Source organism: Solanum stenotomum, chromosome 9 (genome assembly GCF_019186545.1).
Source record: "Solanum stenotomum isolate F172 chromosome 9, ASM1918654v1, whole genome shotgun sequence".
NCBI classification, from domain to species: Eukaryota; Viridiplantae; Streptophyta; class Magnoliopsida; order Solanales; family Solanaceae; genus Solanum; species Solanum stenotomum.
In genome coordinates this window covers 14,656,050-14,680,100 of record NC_064290.1, presented here as the reverse complement: position 1 = coordinate 14,680,100, position 24,051 = coordinate 14,656,050, and the positions used below count along the sequence as shown (strand labels likewise).

The 24,051-nt window shown below is 36.8% G+C and overlaps 1 long non-coding RNA gene across 2 annotated transcripts; it reads right to left on the bottom strand.

Annotated features, from left to right (window-relative positions):
- Positions 1-1,199: 1,199 nt before the first annotated feature.
- On the bottom strand, positions 1,200-21,394 carry LOC125876412 (uncharacterized). Of its 2 annotated transcripts, none has more exons than XR_007447490.1 (3): positions 21,076-21,394; positions 1,729-1,892; positions 1,200-1,578 (listed from the first exon to the last, which is right to left on the bottom strand). It is a non-coding gene; the product is annotated as an uncharacterized LOC125876412 (long non-coding RNA). The 2 variants fall into 2 exon arrangements; XR_007447489.1 differs by lacking the exon at positions 21,076-21,394 and adding an exon at positions 6,966-7,277.
- Between the last annotated feature and the right edge of the window lie 2,657 nt (positions 21,395-24,051).

The following is a 24,051-nucleotide window of genomic DNA, read 5'->3' as shown; positions in this document are numbered from 1 at the left end:
CGATAGTTAACCAAATTTCAATATGTTTTTTTAAATACTTTTAAGTTATTAATAATTTTGATTTATAATACTCTTAACGTACGTAATTTTCAAATAATATATGTTACTCGCTCTATCCCAATTTATGCGGCACAAATTCAATTTTGAGATTTGATCAAACTTTTAATATGTTTTTAAAAAATATTTTATTTGTTAATTATTGTAATGTATAGTATTATTTTATAAGTAATTTATAAATACATAATATACTAAAAAGGAAAATAAGACAAATAAATTTTTTTAAAAATATATTAAATATATATAGAGGAGAAGAGAAAATCGGTAAATTGATTAACTGACCCTACACTAGGTAATACAATTAAAATAAAAATAATAATTACATATTGAATAATTATTAATTTATTAGACACAAAATCTGGAAACAATAGAGGCGTAGCAAGGAGAACCCTATGTGCACATCGGCCGGCAGCCTATCACCTCTGGTGGGGGGCCTGCAAATTACTACTACCGATTTTCCTTGCTTACCTTCAGTCAAGAACGTTGAGCCGATTGGAAATACTAGTTTGCCTTTTACTTTTGCAGATTCGATAAATCTAAACAATGCACAAGTCCATCAAAATGCTTCTTTGAGGAAGGAGATCACCATAGTGGAAGGGATTCCATTGATTAAGTGGACAGAGAAGGAAGTTAATCTAATGAACCAAATTGAAAGACTCCAATATGCTGTTATTGGAAAATTCACGTTTGATTGGGCAGATTTAGATGAATTGAGGAAGATTATCCCTCAACAATGCAGGGTGAAAGGAAGTTGTCAAATTGGATTATCTTATCTATGATTCGAAATTCAAAGTCAATGAGGAAACATCTGTGGCCATGGCATGGATCTCTTTTCCTAATCTTCTGCCTACTTTCTTTGTTAAAGAGTGTCTATTCTCTTTGGCATCAGCCGTAGGAAAACCTATTCAATTGGATCAAGCTACCATTAACAAGACAAGACCGAGTTGTGCTCGGGTGAAGGTACTAGTTGATCTAAAAGGAACTTTTCCCAAATCAATGCATATAAACATTGAGGATGAAGAGTCTGGACAAATAAGGACAAATGTAGTTGACATTCAATATGATTATGTACCCAAGTATTGTGGTGAGTGCAAATGCAAGGTCATGATAGGCACAATTGTAGGAAGATTAATCAAGTAAAAAGTATAGAAAAGCCACCGAAATCGGACCATTCGCAAGAAACGCAGAAGCAACAGGTGCATACATTTCAGAAAGGAAAAGCTAGGGTCCTTTCCAGTGACAAAATAGTGGGGGATCCAGGGAAGTGGAATGTTGTGCGAGACAATCGCAAACTAGTCAATAGGGACAACACACTCCCCATTAATGTGGCGAACAAATTTCAAGCACTTAATCAAGAAGAGGAGATACAAGCAATGGTAACAAATGGTAAAGTCGAAAAGACAATTGATGTAGAAGCTAATAAAAAAGATAAAGATGACGGGAACATGACTTCAAAGGAGTGGGTTACAAAATCCTTTGGAGCAATATTACCAACTCATGATACCGACCAATCAGCAAGCCCTGCAAAACGTCATGTTTTAGATCAATATGCACAAAATAAAGAGAAAGAAGTGGAGGACAAAGAAGTATCTGTTGGAGAGCAATCTGGCCGAGATAATTATCAGAAAGATGTAATAAATGGTGACTATGAGGAGGAGGATAAAAATTCACCTGGGAACTGTTTGGGTACATGTGGCTCTGCAAAACAACAAGGTTTCGATAAAATACAAGAATTAGTAGAGAGTCGTGATGCACGAGACAAAGAAGAACCTGAGAATCAATCTTTTATGGATTCAACCTTCGAGATTGACAATGACATATCCAGAGGAAAATACCTGCATGTAGATGGAAACAATGATGAGAATGAGTTCAACTCGAACATTGTAAGTAATACATCAAAGCAAAAGTTTGATTCGGAGTTACAATTGCAGACAAGTGAGCATGAACAACACAACAACAATAAAGAAATAACTCAAATACATTCAGCAAGACAAAATGAAGAAACCCTTGTGGTTATGGTTAATACAGAATCTCCAAATAAAGTTTTACATGATATACTTACTCACAAGCAAGGAGACTCAAACTTGGAAGACTTGGAGAAGGTTAAGGTGACTGAAAATTTTTACTCTGATTCTAATGATGAGTGGTTTTTAAATGATGGAGATCTGTCACCAAGAGCTATTAAAGCTATCAAATCTGCAAGGAAAGGAAAAAAACAAGGACATGGAGATATATCACAACCAGTAAGGGTGCAACCAAAGAGACAGGTCTCATCCCTTTTTGCAAAATGATAATGAATGCACTCATTTGGAATATAAGGTCAGTGAGGACACAAAATGCCTTTCAGAGGGTGCAAATGTTACATTATCATCACAAATTTGCTTTTGTTGCATTATTAGAGCCTTTTCAAGCAGTTAGACACATCAGCAAGTATAGAAGAAGATTAAAAATGCCATTGGGGACTCATAATAACAATGGAAAGATTTGGTTATTTACTAATCACGACTTTGATGTTTCAGTGGTGAGTAATTCAGATCAGCAGCTCACTGTATTGATGAAAAACCACTTCGCTGCTTTAAGTTTTTATGCTACTATAGTATATGCTAAGTGTGATAGCAATCTGAGGTTGAATCTATGGGAAGAGCTATATTCTATTTCTACTGGGATGGACAGACCTTGGTTGATAGGTGGGGATTTCAATGTGGTTCTTAATGGAGAAGAGAAGATTGGTGGAGTACCAGTAGTTGCTGCAGATGTTGATGACTTCAAGACATGTATTGAATCTTGCGATCTTTCACAAGTACCATTTAAAGGATGTCCTTTTACTTGGTGGAATGGTCGAGCAGGCGATGATTGTATTTTTGAAAGATTAGATAGAATACTGATAAATGCAGAGATGCAAAATATTTTTGCTCAGTTAGAGATTGATCACTTGCCCAGAGTAGGATCAGACAATACTCCAATGTTAGTGTCTTGTGCAGATGGAGGTGCAAATAAAAAGAAACCTTCCAGGTTCTTGAATTTTTGGACTGATCATGAATCTTTTAAAGAATTGGTTAGATTGAATTGGGATTCTCAGAGTTCATTTAACCCTTTTTTAGACTTTAAAAGAAAGATCAAGAAAATTAAAACGGCACTAACAATGTGGAGTAGAGAGACTTATGGGGATATTTTTCAGCAACTTATCATAAGAGAGGAGATTTCTAGAATTAAAGAAAAATTATTTGAAGAAGACTCCTCTGGTGAAAATAGATCTATCATGCAAAGAGCAAAAGCTGAATATAATCGATATCTACACTTTGAAGAGCTTTTTTGGCAACAAAAAGCTGGATATGATTGGTTTGAAAATGGGGATAGGAATACCAGATTCTTCCACAGTGTGGTGAAAGGAAGAAGACAGAAGGAGAGAGTAAATAGAATTCAAAATTCATAGGGGGAATGGTTACAAGAAGAAGGGACTATTGCTAATGAAGCAGTAGAGCATTTTCATAGACAATTTCAACAGGAAGGTGATGTTACTAATTTTCCTTTATTGTCTCATATCTCTGAATTAGTTACTGAGGAAGAGAACGCAGCTTTGTGTGCTAGTCCAGTTTTAGAAGACGTGAAAAAAACAGTGTTTAAGCTAAGTGCAGAAAGTGCTAGCGGCCCTGATGGGTTAACAGGTAAATTTTTTCAGGAGTGCTGGGATATAGTTAGTAATGATATTTTAAGAATGGTGCAGGATTTTTTTGCTGGCAATACCCTTCCGAAATCCATTACACATACTAATCTGGTTTTCATACCAAAGAAGGCACATGTACAAACCTTCTCTGATATGAGACCTATTAGTTTGAGTAATTTTGTGAACAAGATCTTCTCTAGGATTATTCATGATAGGCTGGAGGATATGTTACCTAAACTGATTTCTTCAAATCAGTCTGGTTTTATTAAAGGAAAAAAGTATTATTGAAAATGTTCTACTAGCTCAAGAGAAGGTAACTGACATTACTAAAAGAGGGAAGCTTGCTAATGTTGTCATTAAATTGGACATGGCTAAAGCATATGATAGAGTGTCTTGGTTTTTTCTAATGAAGGTCTTGAGGAAGATGGGCTTTGATTCAAGATTTACAGATATGATATGGAGACTTATTGCTAACAATTACTACTCAGTCATTATTAATGGCCAATCATATGGTTTCTTTCATTCTACAAGGGGTGTGAAGCAAGGAGACCCTCTCTCTCCGGCCCTATTTATTCTAGCAGCTGAAGTTCTTTCTAGAGCTCTAAATTCTTTATTTGATGATCCTCAGTATGTGGGCTATGGTTTGCCTAAATGGAGTACAAACTTAAATCATTTAGCTTATGCAGATGATACCATTATATTTGCATCAACTAATGAGTACTCCTTAGGAAGAATAATGGTTGTTTTACAGGAATATGAGCATCAATCTGGCCAAAAGGTGAACAAAGACAAGAGTTTCTTTTATTTGCATCAAAATGTAGCAGCAGGAATTCCAACCTTAGTGGAGCAGTGTGTTGGAATGAACAAGAGTTCTTTTCCTATGAAGTATTTGGGATGTCCTATCACCCATACAAGAAAGAGAAAAGAACACTATGCAGAGTTGATTGAAAGAGTTAAGATAAACTACAAGTATAGAAAGGAAGGATGTTATCCTTTGGTGGTAAAGAAGTTCTACTTTCTAGTGTTTTGCAAAGCATTCCTATATATGTATTATCTGCAATCACTCCTCCTATATGTGTGATCAAGGAATTACATAAGATCTTTGCTAAATTTTTTTGGAGTAATAAGGAGTATGGTAGGAGTAAACATTGGGCTGAATGGGTCAAAGTCTGTCTACCAAAGTAGGAAGGAGGGCTTGGTTTCAGATCATTATTTGAAGTTTCTCAGGCTTTATATGCTAAATTGTGGTGGAAATTTAGGACACAAAACAATTTGTGGTCCAACTTCTTTTGGAACAAATATTGCAAGAAACAAATTCCTTCTCTTGTGCAATGGAAAGGAGGTTCTCAAATCTAGAAACATATGCTTGAAAATAGAGATGTTATTGAACAACATTTGTGGTGGGAACCTAGGGGTGGAACTTCTTCCATTTGGTATGATAATTGGTTCAATCTTGGGCCTTTGCACTTACATTAGTTAGGCACCCCAACATGTCACCCCACAAGAGATATATGGGACCTTTTTAATGAGGAGGGCTGAGATTTTGATGCTCTTCACGATGCTGTTTCTGAATATGTAGTGGATCATATCACACATAATATGAGGTTTCTATAGTTGGAAGATTTAGCGGACAAACCTTGGTGGACCAAATCTAGTACTGGTTATTTCAGTGTTAAGAGTGTTTGGGAACTGCTAAGGAAAAAGGAGAATGTCAATGAAGATTTCAAATCTTTATGGGTGAAAGGTTTACCTTTCAAGTTTTCATTTCTAGCCTGGAGGATTTGGCGAGGAAAAGTACATGTGGCTAATGTTATTCATGCTTGGAATCCTAATATCTCTCAGAATTGCAGGTGTTGTAACATTCCTGAGAATGAGTCTATTAATCATTTGTTCTTGAGAGGAGAGATCGCAACCAGAATATGGTCGTATTACTCTAGAGCGGTTGGAATAATTGGGGTCATGTTGAATGTAAAACAGATGGTGAGAAAATGGTGGTCTACTGATGGTAACTACAGGATAAAGCTAGTTTATCAGGCTATTCCTATAGTTATAATGTGGTTTTTGTGAAAGAGGAGAAATACTATATTAAATGGTGGATCTTATTCAGTTGGAAAGGTGATATGGGAAATTAATAACACTATTCTGAAGTTCATTAAGCTTCGATGTAAGGGCAACTTTGGTTTGAATAATTGGCCTCTAATTGTGCAGTATCTGGAAGGGTATAGCGTAGTCTATAACTTCAAAGTGGTGAAATGGGTTCCACCTCCGATAAATTGGTTTAAGGGTAATACTAATGGTGCTTCTAAGGGCAACCCTGGACCTAGTTCAACTGCTTTTTGTATTAGGGATCATGAAGGAAATCTAATTGTAGCTAAAGGGGTCAGACTTCAGGAGACCACCAATTTGATTGCAGAAGCCATAGCCATAAGAGAATGCTTGGTGTTTTGCAGAGACAATATGTTGTCTCAGATTATTATTGAGACAGATTCTCTGGCAATGGTTCATATTCTAGAGGGACAGTGGGAAACTCCATGGAGTGTGGCTTTGGAAGTCAGATTCATTCAGAATTTGAAGGGAATTGTGTCGGCAAGAGTACAACATTCCCTCAGGGAAGGAAATACTCTTGCTGATTATTTTGCTAACTTAGTTTTTGATTTTGCAGGTAACTATCAACTTAATTCTATACAAGAAGTTCCCAATGAAGGCAAAAAGATTATATACATGGATAAAAGTGGTACTCCTAATATCAGAAGATTTTTAGCGGAATCAATTTGTTGATTTACTACTTGATGCAGATTTAACTTTTGAGAGGAATACCAGTTTAAAACATAGTGTTCAGTGACTACATTAATGTCTGAAGAAATTTCGTTATGGTTTGTGTGTTTCGCACCTGGTGAGGGCTTTGAGGTGTCCAAGGAATACCTAACCAAGACATTATTATCAATACTGGGTGCTTGTTTTAATATCTGTACTGCTGCATTTTTGAATCTGCAAAGAGATTACATGGTATCATCTCTGTCAAGATTGTCCTCTAAAAGTGTGATTTATTTTTTAGACAAAAATTTAGATGGTGGTATTAATTTCTTTTGAGATTCAATCCATCAAATTTTAGTTTAGAAAATTTATACATAAATTTAGAGATGACTGTAGACTGTTTTATTCCATCACATCAGCATAAAGGCACGATCTAGTGTATGCATAGTGACGATTTTAATAGATCTAGTAGTATCTGATAATTTCTTACCTGAAGTAAGATCTTTTATGTCGTCTGCATAGAGAACACTCATCGATCTTGAAGCTCTGACGTTCCTAGCTCCTATTGCGAGATAGAGAAGGGTGAATTTCTTTTCATTTCAGCTAGAAGTGAAGATGGAGATTATCTTTGATAGCGGTGCTTTCTCCAGGGGTTGGACGACGACAAGTAGCTCACACGCTTAATTATGGTGCTTCCTCCGGGGATCAGAAAATAACAGCAACCTTGTCTTCTTCCATGATCTGCTTCTTCCAGCAGCTATGTTCAAGATATGTTACAGTGACCTCTCCACTATCTTTGTTCATTTGGTCCTTTTTCTTATTTTATTTTGTCTTATTGGACACAAGGCCACTTTTGGGCTTGATCTTGTACAGTTGGTTATATTTTGCAATAAAAGGGGTCTATGCTCGACTTTAAATTAAAAAAAAAGAATAATTATTAATTTAATGTAACAAATTATTATTTTGATTAAAAAAATGGAAAATGATCAAAATTGTCCTTGAATTATGCGAAATAGACAATTTATATTATTACATTTTGGGATAAAAAATGTCTCTGTTGTTATCTCAGCTACAAATACCCTCAAAAGTTTAATAGTCCAATTTTTTAGTGATGTGGCAACTGACAAGTCATGTGGGACTAATTCCTCCATCGAAACATTGTCAACTAGGATTTCCACTAATTATGGATCATTAATTCTGACTTGATTTATAACCTACCAAACTTTTAATGTAATCAATCCCAAAATTAAAGTGAAAAATGCACAAAACATTCAAAGAAATGTAGACGTAATGAATATAAAATCAGTCCAAGAAATGAGAAGACTCAGCAAAAACAAATAATACCGAATCTGCTAAATCTTTTAAGCTAAACCTCTATAAATTGGATTTTAATTTTTTTAAAAGAAAAACTCAAACAATAATTAAAAAATGTAGTGCAGTAAACAGAATGATATATAAATAAGAGAATATCATACTTTAATTTTTCTAAGCAACAAAATTCATCAGTAGTGACAAAAATAAAATAAAAATTGAGCACATAAAATGAGGAGTAGAAGAACTCTTGAGTGTATTAAAAAAAAGAAGCAAATAGGGAAAATAGAAAAAGAAGAACTCAAAGTGTCACAATCCAAAAATAGATGTGATGGCACTCGATCTCGTCTTATCCCACCAAGACAAGTCAGCCTAAAACCCAACCATTTCGATAAAGTGCGGAAATAAAATAAAAGTTCAATAACAATTACTAATACGGATAACAAGTCAACTTAACTAAATCCCCAAAACCTGGTTGTCACGTGCACAAGCCTCTAATGCAAATATTAGAATTGAAATAAAATACGTAAATCTCAAATGACGTTGTCTTTCAAGAAAACAAAATCATAAACAGGAGTAAGAAGGTCCGCTGAGATGACAAACATCTACCTCACAAATCTCCACAGAAAGCCTCGAAAACGAAGAGAATAGAAGGTATCACAAAGATCCGGGCTCGTAACCTACAAAAATGTAGACACAAGCTAAGGGAATAGAATACAGGTACTCTTTACACCCCATCCAAACCTCCATAACTACAACCTGCATAAAACCAGCCTAAGCTAACAGTTCACAGTTTACATAGCACACAACTCAACAACGACACTCTAACAAATTACATATCCTCAACAACAATTCAATATTCATCAATCACAACTTCCACAGAAAGGCACTCATAAGATCATCAACACACAAGATCAAGTTCGTCAATGACAAAAATGTGCTATGCAATGTCAAGTATAGTGATGCATGTCTGACTTAATGATACACACCCATTGTCCCTCAGTCCGGGACCCATGGGGGACATATTTGTCCATGCATCCATCGCGGTGTGCGACACGTCCCTCGTTAATAGTATCTGTCGTGGCGCGTGACACGTCCCTCGATATATAATATCCGTCGCGACGTGCGACATGTCCCTCGAAATGGTACATCCTCTTATCACATAACACTTATCATAACTATGTCTCAGAGCCAATGCAAATGACATATTTACACAAATAATGAGGAGATGACTATTTCTTTATTACAATGCACAGTTCACATCATACAATTGTGATACAACATCAACAATGAATTAATAAGCTTTTCAAACCATTCTCAACACATCACATACAAATAATCAATCACATAGCCTTTTATTACCCTTTTTCCATCATTAGAATTATTCAACATGGACAAGTCAACCCATCAACAAGTCTCATTACCCCTCCAACACATACCACAAGGAAATACACGATTCTATGCACTTAACAAGGGTTTAGAAGTCCATTTGCCTCAAATAATCGAACAATCACTTCGAGACTTGAGCCTTCCCTTTTCGCTTAGCTTCCAAATCAATACAATCTATTCAAGTAATAATCACAATAAGGTTTTGAAACTAACAACACACATGGTACTATAGGTTTATCCTAGACCCAAAAACTTACCTGAATTTATAATCAAATTCCTAATTTTGAGTCCAATTACATGTCAACTCTCATATTTTTCAAATTTCAAGTCTAGGGTTAAGTTGCAACTTCTCCAATATCATAAATCTGACAATAATCATATAAGACACCACACCTACTATTTAATTTGATAACAAATATATCAAAACTTGAATCATAATATAATAATAATAATAATAATAATAATAATAATAATAATAATAATAATAATAAGAAATTAAGCCAAATTACAAATCATTCGCTCAAAGAACGTGACCTCCGAACCTAAAAATCATTGCATCCTCATTGTATACGAAGCTTAATTCCTAAGCATTAACCACACATAACATAGCAATCATCACATACTAATTATCCATTAAAATTTATCCCACAATTTTATTTTTCCAGTGACCCACGTTGAACAACTACAATTTTCCATTCAATTTATCCTTTTTCAACCCAACCTATTAAGATTTTTGTCTTTTTCTTTTGTTTTTTCCAATGATCCAGCGACACCATTTGTTATACCCTATTTTAACCGGGTCAAAATAGTGTAAAACATTTTGATGATTTCCAAATTAATAACTAAATTAAGAAGTCGTCACCTAATTAATTACGATAAATCAGGGCACATAAAATAATTAAGTTATTGTCTAAAGTTAAACTTAATTTTAAGGTCTACTAAACATGAGATTCTAGGTAAGGGTTCAACCCTCATTGTTAACCGGCCGAACTTGATTAATTAATTAGACTAAGTGTCAAAACAAAATATTAGCATAAGGAGTGTTTGGATAAAACTAGTTTAAAAGAAAAGTATAGAATTTGATTAAAAAATAGCTTACATGAACAAATTCAAGTTTAAATAAATTATTCTTTGTTTTGTCAAATCCATGGTAACAAAGTTACTACCAAGAAACTTTAAAAGTTTGAAACAAAGATACTAAAATAAAATCATTTTTTACTCAAAACCATAGATTTAAAACTTCATTTTTTAGAAAGTTTGAGACTAAAAGCTTAGAATATAGACTCGTCTTGACCAAAAGAAATAATTTAATATCACGAAAATCACATTATTAACCCAAGGTATTTAAAAGTATTCTAAAGTTGATAAAAAGAACTTGAGTACTTTATCAAATTAATAAGAATAATAATAGTAATAATGATAATAATAAGAATAATAATAGTAATAATGATAATAATAATAATAATAAAAAAAAAAAAAAAAAAAAACTAAGTCATCAGGTAACTATTAAAGCACTAAATATGGATATTATATTATATGTGAGAAAGTAGTTGCTGCTATAGTTAGAAGAAGAACCTAAATTTCTATAATTCTATTATTAAACACATGTCTTAATAGGTAGCAAATAATTAAGGATTAGTTTCAAATCACACAAGCAAGCAAATGTAGATAGAATAAGTCATCATAATGCATCAAAACAATGAAACATTTTGGCGAGTTTCGAAAACTCTTGGGCAATTTGAACACGAAAGAAAGCTATAATGGACAACTTGCATTCTCAGAATTTTTCCTCGCTCCTCCTCTGTTCAGATGTATCTTAGGAGGGAGCGAGAGGAACCGACATCGAGGAATGGAGAGGGAATGAAGGTTCGCTGGTCTAGCGATAACATAAAGTCTTAAGTAGAACTCATAGGATTCATCAGCTCGGGTGTTCATGCAAACAAAGAAAAGGGGAAAAGAAGTTAGAGGAGAAATTGATTCTTGAATAATGTCTAAAAGAGGATAATAGTCATTAAAAAAAAAACACTGTTAATCATCCCTGGGAACATGTTACATTCTCATCTATACCAAAAACTAAGTATACAAAACATTCCCATAAATATATCTCTAAAAGATAATGCAACAGGAAGCGAAAGCGAGTAGGATTATCGTTTTACTGTTATTATATCAAATCATAGTTCAAGATCACAGTTGAGCATGTGTTAATAAATACAATTTCTGTACATGCTAGAATATCTAATTCTAAATCGAAAGTAGTCAGCTTATCATACAAAAATAGTAGGGTCATCCAATTCAAGTTTTTTTTTTTTTTTTAAAATCCTGCAGAACATATAATTGTACACAACTCCATTTATATGATTAAAATCAGATTTTCCACAACTAATATATTAATGCACTGTAACTGTAATATAACTACGATAAAGAAATACATAACTCATGTTTTTCTAACACAACCGCGAATGTTTAATTAAATAGAAGGAGCAGATTTTACCTTTTGTAATGCAGTGAACTAGGATGTTGGTGTAGAATCTACTCTCTCGTTATGACCAGATTCTCGAACCAAATGAGTTCGATAACAAGCAAACAAAAAGTACAAGAGCTTTGGCAAGGATGGTGGTAGCTAACTGTTATGAATTGATGAGTCCGAGATTTGAATTCATTGGGCTTTATTTATATAAATTTAGTGTCTTCAAATGCTTATTTTGTGCCAATAACTGATATAAAACCCTTGATTTCCAGATATATGGATTGAGGAACAAAGAAAGGACACTAATTTGTAAAAAGGAACAAAACGAGCTGAAATAATGAAGAAAGGCAAACCTGGTGATTGCCAAGTCCACTTGGTGAGTCGCCGAATGGCTACTTGACCGCCTAAAGTTCCAGTGTACCAAGCCCTGAAGGAAAGAACCAAGTTGGCGAGAGAAAGGAGCAGTCGGCAAATTGCCGAGTGGTTCGGTGATGCAGTGTTGGATCGCCCAAGGTTACAAACCTTGAGGATGCTGAATGCCAAGGCAGAAGTGCGATGGAAATGACCAAAGGGTGGTTCGCCGAGAGGTTCGGCGAGCCCGACTTACTTCGCCGAGTGACTCTTCGCAGCACATTTTTGACGACTATAAATACATTTTTGAACATTTAGTTTAGTATCTTAGCTTATATATTTTTAGTCTATTTTTGAGTTTTGTGCTCTGGAGACAGTTTTCTCTAGTTTTTCCTAAGCTTTGAAGGATTGAAACTTTTCATTTTTGAGATTTTGGATGTGGGTCTTTGAGATTCTTTGAATTGGAGTATTGTAAGGACAAATCTACAGTTACCTAGTTGATGGATAATCAATTTGGTAACTATTTTTACTTTTTTATGATGTCTAGCTAAAACCCCAATTCTTGGGGTGTGATTATGTGATTATGAGCTGATTTAGTTTATGGGTATTGCTAATTGTTAGTTTAATGTTATTAAGAAGTTCATTAATTATGGTTTAATTTAAGAATTGTACTTGTAAATGCAGTTCTACCCTTGTATTTTTAGCTTGCTCGAGAGAGAGGTTTTAAAACTAAACTTATTGATTGATGGTATGTGGGTATTGGGTTGACCTGGGTTCAGCTCGAGAGAGTGAATCCTAAACCCAATCCCACACATTCAGCTCGAGAGAGTGAATGGACTAAGGTGTGGCTGTTCTTATTTTGCATGCTTGTTGATGTTCGAGAGAAATCAACTTGATTCAGGGTAAATTGTTCGAGAGAAAGTTTATCTCCTCTATAGCCTAGATTACTCATTAATATCTAGCTATTTTCTAATAGATGCAATTACCCATTTGTCTATATTAGCCTCTAATCGAATCACATCCCAAGAACTCGTCTCATTATTGTTATTTCGTATTATTTGCCATTGTTTGTAGTCGATAATTTCAAACCAAAACCCCCCATTTGACATTTGTGTCACCCCCTGATTTGAATGATGTCTTTATTCGATAACTTTTATTCCTATGACTAATTTGACCATGTTCATACTTCTCAATTGAATCTGAAACACGTACCGCTCCCTGTGAGATTCGACCCCAACTCATTTAGTTCGGTTTTATATTGATTAACGATCGTTGACGCTTAGAATTGGATGAAGTGTCTTTGAAACATTATTAATCAAAATGGCGCCGCTGCCAGGGAGTGGTGTTGTTTGAGATTCTTTTTGGTGAAGTTGAATTTTGTTCTTTTTAGTCATAGTTGAATCTACTTACTTTTAGTTTTGGTTTTGTGTTGTTTGTTTAAAACAAAGGACATGAGTGTCAACCGAAGCAATGGTAGCCAAGTGGGTCACCAAGATGACATCAGAAATCTTAATGATGTCAACGAACCGAATGTCAATGACCCAAAGCTTATGGGTGGAGGTGGTGTCATTCGCTTACCACCGGCTAAAGGGAACACTTTGTTCCACATTACAAGCACCATGTTGCAGCTCTTGCAATTGAAAGGGTTGTTTGGTGGGTTGGCTTAGGAAGATCCCCATGAACATATAAGGAACTTTGTTAATGATTGCGGGCCATTCTCCTTTAAGAACATATCCCAAGAGTTAGTCCGGTTGAGGTTGTTCCCATTTTCTCTAATGGGAGAAGCATGTAAGTGGTTGGCTGAGTTGCCAAGAGATTCTATCACTTCGTAAGAAGAGTTTGTCACCGTATTCCAAGTGCGATTTTTCCCTCCTTTGAAGATGATGACACTTAGGGACATCATCCAAAGCTTCAAGTGTTTGGAGGGTGAGCCAATCCATGAGACTTGGCTAAGATTTAAGAAGTTGGTGTTGTGATTTCACGTATCAGGACACTTTTTTCAATTCTAAGTGTCAACGATCGTTAGTCAGTAATATAACCCAACTAAGTGAGTTGGGGTCGAATCCCACAGGGAGTGGTACGTGCTTAAGATTCAAGAGACAAGTATAAATATGTTCAAGTCAATCATAGGTAAAGACATTTACGAATAAAAGCATAGTTCAAATTAAGGGTGACACAAGTGTCAAATATGGGGGTTTTGGTTTTAATTATCAACTACAACAACAACAAATAACATAAATTAACAAGTCAAGAGACGGGTTCTTGGGATGTGATTGGATTATAGGCTAAAGTAGACAAATGGGTGATTGCAACTGATAGTAAATAGTTGTAAATTAGTGAATATGCTAGACTTTAGTGGAGATAAACTTTCTCTTGAACAATTTAACCCGAATCAAATTGATTTCTCTCAAACACCAATAAGCAGCAATTAAGAACAACCTACGCTTTAGTCCATTCACTCTCTCAAGCTGAATGTGTGGAAAAAGGTTTAAAATTCACTCTCTCGAGTTAAACCCATGACAATCCAATACCCACAGACCATCAAATCAGTAACCTTGGTTTTAAAACCTCTCTCTCGAGCAAGCCAAAAACACGAAGGTAGAGTTGCATTTGCAACTACAACCCTTTAAATTAAACCACAATTACTGATTGAAATCACCTTTAAACAACATTTAAGCTATTTATTAACAATACCCATCAGCTAAATCAATCCATAATCACATAATCACACCCCAAGAATTGGAGTTTTAGCTAGACATCATAAAAAGATAGAAATCATTACCAAATTGTGTTCATCAACTGGGTAAGATTAATTTTGTCTTTACAAATGTCAAGGTTGAAGAATCTCAAAGACCCACTTCCAATTTCTCCATTATGGAAAACTTCAATTTTTCAAAGCTAAAGAAAATATTGTCACAATACTCTCAGTTCAAACTCAAAAATTACTCTAATGAATGTTCAGAATAAAATTTGATATTAAACATAATGTTTGAAAATGTATTTATAGTCACCAAAAATATGCTGTGAAGGACCATTCGGCGCAGAAAGTCGGGATTGCCGATCAACTCGGTGATCCGCCCTTTGGTCAGTTTCATCGCCTTTTTGGTTTGGCCTTCAGCATTTTCAAATTCTGTAACTTTGGGTAATCCAATCATTGCATCGCGGAACCGTTCAGCGAATTGCCGACTATTCCTTTCTCTCGCCGACTTGATTTTCTCCTTCAGGACTTGGCACACTGGAATTTTAGGCGAGATCATAGCCATTCGGCGACTTGCCAAATGGGTTAGGTGATCACCAGGCGTTCTTTCAGTTGCCTTGTTCCTTTTTGCTCATTAGTGTCCATGCTTTGTTCCTCAACCCAAATACCTAGAAATCAAGGATTTACATCAGTTATTGGCGCAAAATAAGCATTTGAGGACACTAAATCTATTAAAATAAAGCCCTAAATGAGTCCAAATCGTGGACTCATCAACACCCCAAACTTAAACTTTTGAATGTCCTCAAGTATAACTCAAGTTCAGCAGTTCAAAAAGAATGTCTCCAACAGTGCTACACAAGATTCAATCATGAATGCACACAAAAAGACTCAACTTATTCATGCAAAGATCTGCACTCAAAGATTCAAGTTGTGACTCACCATTATCAAAGATTCTCAAGTTCACAATACTTGCTTCAAATGCAAGTTCAAGCTCAACAAAGGTACTCAAATGCCCTCACACAAAGAATGATTCCATATTCACACACAATGGTTCAACAATTTAAAGCTCTGGAATCAAATGCAAAACTCACACTCACAAAGATGAACACAATGCATGATTTCACCCATAAGTTTACCTTTATTTTCCAACCAATGATTGTTTCAGCTCACTCAAGATCAAAAAGGTCTTTTCAAGGCTTGTAACGGGGCTGAGTGCAAAGGTATGGTCATTTAGGCTCAATGGTTGTAATCCTCATGAAATGTGGTGTGGACAACTGTAACATCTTGCAATTTGAAATAACTAGGAAGAAGCTTGTAATTGGAAATAGCGATTTTTGGAAAGAATTAAAATCTGGAAATTTGGTTAAGTTAGGAAAAGTTGAGTTTTTGGTCAACTTCAAACGACCATAACTTCTAGATCAGGATGAGTTAGGTGTAATTACAGTTATGGTTGGAAAGATCTTGGAATGATCTTTCCAACGCCGCTGAGTTTACGCAAATCCGAGTTTGTATGAGTGAGTTATGCCCTTTGGAAGTTGGGCTGTTGGAATAAGGAAAGTCCAATCCGGATTTTTAAAGGGTAGTTTGGTCTTTTTCTTACCCTTTTGTTTTAGTTCGTTATTTTGTAATTAATTAGGGGCCTCAGCTGAATTAGATCAGTTTATGATTTTGGAAAAAGGGTTAGGGTTTTGAGAGAAGAGAAAAAAAGAGGAGAAAGAAGAAGAACGTTCAAGAGTCGTCGATTTCTTGAAGCTTTGCTTGTGGATTTCGTCTGGGAGGATCCCTACAAGGTATGTGAGGCTCTCATAATGTTGGGATCGTTCTCCCACGTGCCAAGCATATTTATTTCAGTTTGGATTTGTCTTAAAAGCATATGAATATTGATGATCTTGATACCTATTCTTGAATTCATATTTTGTTCTTGAATTTGACTGAGTTGGGAAGTTTCTGAGTTCGTTACGTCGCATTATAGGGTCATTTCGAGTTAGGTTCTTAGGTACATTTGTTGGGTATCTATATCTAAAAGTAATCTGGAAAAAAATCGAGTTTGGGTGATTTGGGGTTGGAAAACGAAGAAGAAATTTCGTCAGACGAAATTAAAGGGTGGCCGCACGTCACGCGCCTAGTGCCTAGATTTAAACATTTCAGCTTCACGTTGCAAAGCTGACACGAGGTGTTCTGCCTCAAAAGATATTTTTGGAACCAAAATTTAATTATGCCTCCGCGTCGCGGACTCATCTTCAAATCTTGAGTTTCGGTCTTTTCTCATGTTTAGCTATCTAAAATCATTCCTAAACAAAATGAGATCTTTCCAATTACAAATCTTAATCCTTGAATCCAGGTCCCGTGTCCGCGTCTCGGGGGTAGCTCGGGGCGTGACAAGTCTGTCCCAACATCCATCTCAGTTGTTATTAGAGGCTTCATAGATAGTTAGATGTTAGTCCTTTGAGTCTTTTCATTATCATTTCTTATTGTCAAGACTTGGGTTGCCACTTTTGGCCAAGTTGAATGTTTAACCTTTAAACATTATCAGTTATTTCATTATGTAGTTCAGTTATGTTCATTGATCGTTATAGATATGAATATTGTCTTCAACTGAGTTAAGTAAGCCAGGCCAATGGTTCGCTTAGGGCCAACAATGGTCTTCGAGTGCCAATCCCACCCAGGGTGTAGGCTCGGGGCGTGACAACAACACTTTCTTTCCTTTTCTTCATCATTCTCATTCGTGCTCACAAATCACCCCATTATTCATCTTCCATGGACTGTTGGACACCCCATTTCAACTTTATTCCACAACTTTTTCATTCTTTTTGTTTTTCATTCTTCTATTATTTTTCTCTTTTTTTATATGGAGGGTTTCCATCTTTCTCAAAACCATGGATCAAAAGGGACTTTTTTGCACTTCTTAATTTACCTTCTCTATTCACCACACCTCCAACTTAGGATTTTGGCATAAGTTGGTAATTCATACAAACCACAGATCATGAGGTTTAAGGGTAATGGATCAAGAAAGGTCACAATTTCATCAAGTTTCTTTCAAGAAAAGGGTAAAACTCAAAAGATGTTCAAGCGAAGTTCACACTCACAAGGTAGGCCACAAAAAGAGGTATAATGTCAAATTGTTTCACACTTTTCAAAGTTGTCTAAGATCATATCAAGAGATTGCATCACTTGGTCAACCCGACCAATGGGGAAAATTCTAGGTGTCATCACACATGGTTCACGGTAAGCTCATCACACAAGGCATTGACACCAATGTCGGACAAGACTCCACACTTTCGCTAGTGTGCAATGTTCATCACAAGAGACTCAATTTGATAATTGACTAGTCACAACGAGATGCAAAAAGTTCACATATTGTCTATTCAACTTCATTTGGCCTTATCATAGCCGCACATTCATTTTTGTTCGATTATGAGCAATATTCAAGACATCAGTATTGATCAAGACTGATACTCAAATTTGCAAGAGAACAACCATATTCAAACACAGACAAAAAGTGGCACAAAATTTTTTGGAAGGGTCCAAATATCATTTACAATTAACACAAGGAGCCACAAGCTCAATAATCTGCAAAAACAGTGCCAAAACACAATATATAGCTCAAAACCCCAGATATATAATCAAAACAATAAACACACAATGTAGGCCTCACCCCACCACAAACAAAAGCTATTTGTCCTCAAATGCAAGCAGAATATCCAAAATTCAAACAAAAAGTAAGACAGAAAGGGAGGTAAAAAGGGATCATATCTAAACAGTCGCTCTATCTATTTGGGCATCAGTGCCTGGTGTAGTGCTCTGGTCTCGGGCATCAGTACCCGGAATCACCTCAGAAATAATGGGTCCACTAAGAACAGCTGATGGTGTATCTACCAAAGATGCCTGCACAGTTGCATCGACCATGGCCTTCTCAGTCTCTGTAAGGCCTTCATAAGAAGCCTCTTCATCAACCCCAAACATCTCCTCATCCGTCTCAGCCTCGGACTCAGGATCCGCCGCCTTCTCAACTCTAACATCATCTCCGATTGTAGCCGAAGGGATATCTGGCTCGACTGGGACATCTGGGATATCCACCGTCCCGAAAATCATGGACATGTCGATGGACTTCAACTGTTCCACATCTCTCCTCAGTGCAGCAATGTCGGCCTTTAGAGCAGTCACCTCCTCGATGGCCCCTTGGCCATGCTCGCACACCGCTATCTTAGCCGCAAGGGCATCAATGGTAACACTCAGTGGTGTCACAACATCAACAAGGGTTGCCTGAATCATGCCTAGAATGGAGGCCTCAAACTGTGCAGAACGACGATCGGCAGAATGGGCTAGCTACCCCATCCGAAGTAGTGTAGCCTGAGTGAGCGGGGGTCGGGAAACAGAAACAACAGCTGATCTGGAAGGCAATGTAGCAGTAGAAGAACTAGAGGTGTCATCAGGAACAACATTGGATGTACCTGAAGACCCAGGGGCCGGAGTAGGCAAATATGCCTCTATAGGAAATGAGTTTGTATCCACAACCGGGGAAAAGTTCACAGGGGATGCCTTTTTCTTCTCTGTCTCATCCTTTAAATATTATGCCTCGATCCTACGGATATCAGTAGAAGATGTAGGAATCACTTCCACATCTTTCTTCGTATCTCTAGGAACCCGAGCCCATCTGCACAACTCGGTGATCAACACCGAAAATGGAAGGGAGGTATGTCGCTGCTTGGCCCTCATGACTATCTCTTGTTCCATAGTTATCTCCAGATTTATCCTCGTCTCATCAATAATGCAACCTAAACAGGTTGCCTTGGCTAGGTAGAGAATTGACTTGTTCTGGGATGGCATGATAGTGCTGCTGATGAAGCCAAACCAGAACCTTGCAGCTATGTTTAGATCCTTCTTTTCAATCTGTGCTCCAATTTCCAACAACTTGGGAGTGCTATCTGATATTAGCGAGCCAACCACTTTTTCATATTTTCTAGTGTCTTTTTCCTAATCAAATGCTGGCACTCGTCATCGATATTATCAGGACACCCAGGACAACATTAATAGCCTTATTGTCACATTTAACCTTCTTTCCCCGGACAACTACGTAGTCAACCGGCTTGAATGCAGCTACCTGTTTCTTTCTCTGTGGTACCAATGTTCTATAGGCAGCGTAGAACTCCTGGACCCAATTAGGAATGTAAGGGCCACGGGGCTTGGTGAAGAGTTGGAAGTTCTGTGACTTTAGGCAAATCATTATCTCCAGGTACCTGTCAATAACTTCATTAGCGGACAAACGCTTCTCCTCGATAATTGTTCTCAGCCTATCGGTCTTTAGTCTGCTCATAGACTTAGGAGGAGGACCATGTACTGGTGGTGCTAAGACAACGGCATGTGCTGGAGCTAGATGAGGAGTAGTTGTGTCCTATGGAGTCCTGATCCTAGACGGATCATTCATCTTTTTGAAACGCAGCTCTGCCCTCTGTGCTGCTACTAGCTCATCCTCACGCTCAGATGTGGCAGCCTGATGCTCTTGGTTCTCACCCTCATTCTTAGAAGTGGTGAGGTGAGCAACGTAGATACCGTCATTGTCTGAGCTGGCCTTCGGTGATGCAGGTGCCTTTCGTTTGCCCTTCCCTTGCCCATCAGTCGTGGGAAGTTTGGTGGCCTTGCCCATGGATACAGCTGCATCCACATTGATAGTTATCCCTTTGGCCCTTTTACGGGTTAGCATGTTTCTACCAGCAACTTTTAGTCGAGCCATGTCTGCAAAAACATCATAAGAAGTGAGAAACACTTCCAGTAAAAGCACAGAAAAATAGTTGCAGACAGGCTCGCTGAATCTATCGACGCGTCGTTGAATCTCTTGGGCGAGCTAGATCGGGCTCGCTGAAAGGATTGGCTCAAAAATCTCAAAAAAATTTGGCATGTCGGCGATGGGAAGGCCTTTCGGTGAATCGTCGACAGCATTTGGCGAGCAAGGATTAGCTTGCCGAAAGTTATAGTGCAATTAAGGGTCAAGGGCGCAGACAAAGAGCGATCAAGAAGGACTTTCAGTGAGTCGCCGAGTCAATTCGGCGACTTCAAGCTTCTCGCCGAAAGTTACTGAACCAAACTTCACATTTAGCCTGAAATTAAAGGTGATATGGGGAACTTCGGCGAACCGTTGAGTGGTTCGGTGAGCTCAACCCAGCTCGCCAAATGACCCAACGTGCCTACTTTCAACCCAACTTCTCAAATTCAACCCCGTGACCCCCAAAAACAAAATGAAAACACGCACCCATAAAATTAAACAAAGACCCATTACTCCCTTCCCCCCAGAATACTCAAACTTCTCCTGGNTCAGCATAAAGGCACGATCTAGTGTATGCATAGTGACGATTTTAATAGATCTAGTAGTATCTGATAATTTCTTACCTGAAGTAAGATCTTTTATGTCGTCTGCATAGAGAACACTCATCGATCTTGAAGCTCTGACGTTCCTAGCTCCTATTGCGAGATAGAGAAGGGTGAATTTCTTTTCATTTCAGCTAGAAGTGAAGATGGAGATTATCTTTGATAGCGGTGCTTTCTCCAGGGGTTGGACGACGACAAGTAGCTCACACGCTTAATTATGGTGCTTCCTCCGGGGATCAGAAAATAACAGCAACCTTGTCTTCTTCCATGATCTGCTTCTTCCAGCAGCTATGTTCAAGATATGTTACAGTGACCTCTCCACTATCTTTGTTCATTTGGTCCTTTTTCTTATTTTATTTTGTCTTATTGGACACAAGGCCACTTTTGGGCTTGATCTTGTACAGTTGGTTATATTTTGCAATAAAAGGGGTCTATGCTCGACTTTAAATTAAAAAAAAAGAATAATTATTAATTTAATGTAACAAATTATTATTTTGATTAAAAAAATGGAAAATGATCAAAATTGTCCTTGAATTATGCGAAATAGACAATTTATATTATTACATTTTGGGATAAAAAATGTCTCTGTTGTTATCTCAGCTACAAATACCCTCAAAAGTTTAATAGTCCAATTTTTTAGTGATGTGGCAACTGACAAGTCATGTGGGACTAATTCCTCCATCGAAACATTGTCAACTAGGATTTCCACTAATTATGGATCATTAATTCTGACTTGATTTATAACCTACCAAACTTTTAATGTAATCAATCCCAAAATTAAAGTGAAAAATGCACAAAACATTCAAAGAAATGTAGACGTAATGAATATAAAATCAGTCCAAGAAATGAGAAGACTCAGCAAAAACAAATAATACCGAATCTGCTAAATCTTTTAAGCTAAACCTCTATAAATTGGATTTTAATTTTTTTAAAAGAAAAACTCAAACAATAATTAAAAAATGTAGTGCAGTAAACAGAATGATATATAAATAAGAGAATATCATACTTTAATTTTTCTAAGCAACAAAATTCATCAGTAGTGACAAAAATAAAATAAAAATTGAGCACATAAAATGAGGAGTAGAAGAACTCTTGAGTGTATTAAAAAAAAGAAGCAAATAGGGAAAATAGAAAAAGAAGAACTCAAAGTGTCACAACCCAAAAATAGATGTGATGGCACTCGATCTCGTCTTATCCCACCAAGACAAGTCAGCCTAAAACCCAACCATTTCGATAAAGTGCGGAAATAAAATAAAAGTTCAATAACAATTACTAATACGGATAACAAGTCAACTTAACTAAATCCCCAAAACCTGGTTGTCACGTGCACAAGCCTCTAATGCAAATATTAGAATTGAAATAAAATACGTAAATCTCAAATGACGTTGTCTTTCAAGAAAACAAAATCATAAACAGGAGTAAGAAGGTCCGCTGAGATGACAAACATCTACCTCACAAATCTCCACAGAAAGCCTCGAAAACGAAGAGAATAGAAGGTATCACAAAGATCCGGGCTCGTAACCTACAAAAATGTAGACACAAGCTAAGGGAATAGAATACAGGTACTCTTTACACCCCATCCAAACCTCCATAACTACAACCTGCATAAAACCAGCCTAAGCTAACAGTTCACAGTTTACATAGCACACAACTCAACAACGACACTCTAACAAATTACATATCCTCAACAACAATTCAATATTCATCAATCACAACTTCCACAGAAAGGCACTCATAAGATCATCAACACACAAGATCAAGTTCGTCAATGACAAAAATGTGCTATGCAATGTCAAGTATAGTGATGCATGTCTGACTTAATGATACACACCCATTGTCCCTCAGTCCGGGACCCATGGGGGACATATTTGTCCATGCATCCATCGCGGTGTGCGACACGTCCCTCGTTAATAGTATCTGTCGTGGCGCGTGACACGTCCCTCGATATATAATATCCGTCGCGACGTGCGACATGTCCCTCGAAATGGTACATCCTCTTATCACATAACACTTATCATAACTATGTCTCAGAGCCAATGCAAATGACATATTCACACAAATAATGAGGAGATGACTATTTTCATTACAATGCACAATTCATATCAATACAATCGTGATACAACATCAACAATGAATTAATAAACTTTTCAAACCATTCTCAACACATCATACACAAATAATCAATCACATAGCCTTTTATTACCCTTTTTCCATCATTAGAATTATTCAACATGGACAAGTCAACCCATCAACAAGTCTCATTACCCCTCCAACACATACCACAAGGAAATACACGATTCTATGCACTTAACAAGGGTTTAGAAGTCCAATTGCCTCAAATAATCAAACAATCACTTCGGGACTTGAGCCTTCCCTTTCGCTTAGCTTCCAAATCAATACAATCTATTCAAGTAATAATCACAATAAGGTTTTGAAACTAACAACACACATGGTACTATAGGTTTATCCTAGACCCAAAAACTTACCTGAATTTATAATCAAATTCCTAATTTTGAGTCCAATTACATGTCAACTCTCATATTTTTCAAATTTCAAGTCTAGGGTTAAGTTGCAACTTCTCCAATATCATAAATCTGATAATAATCATATAAGACACCACACCTACTATTTAGGCGAGATCATAGCCATTCGACGACTCGCCTAATGGGTTAGGCGATCACCAGACCTTCTTTTCTTCGTTCTTTCAGTTGCCCTATTCCTTTTTGGTCATTAGTGTCCATGCTTTGTTCCTCAACCCAAATACCTGGAAATCAAGGATTTACATCAGTTATTGGCGCAAAATAAGCATTTGAGGACACTAAATCTATTAAAATAAAGCCCTAAATGAGTCCAAATCATGGACTCATCATGCTGCAATCCTCAACTCATGGTTTGCCCGACAAAATTTTGCGGCAATACTTTTACTGAAGCCTTGATTCGGTGAACAAGGGAGTAATTAATCAACCTTATCTTGGAGGTTTGATGCAACAACCTTAC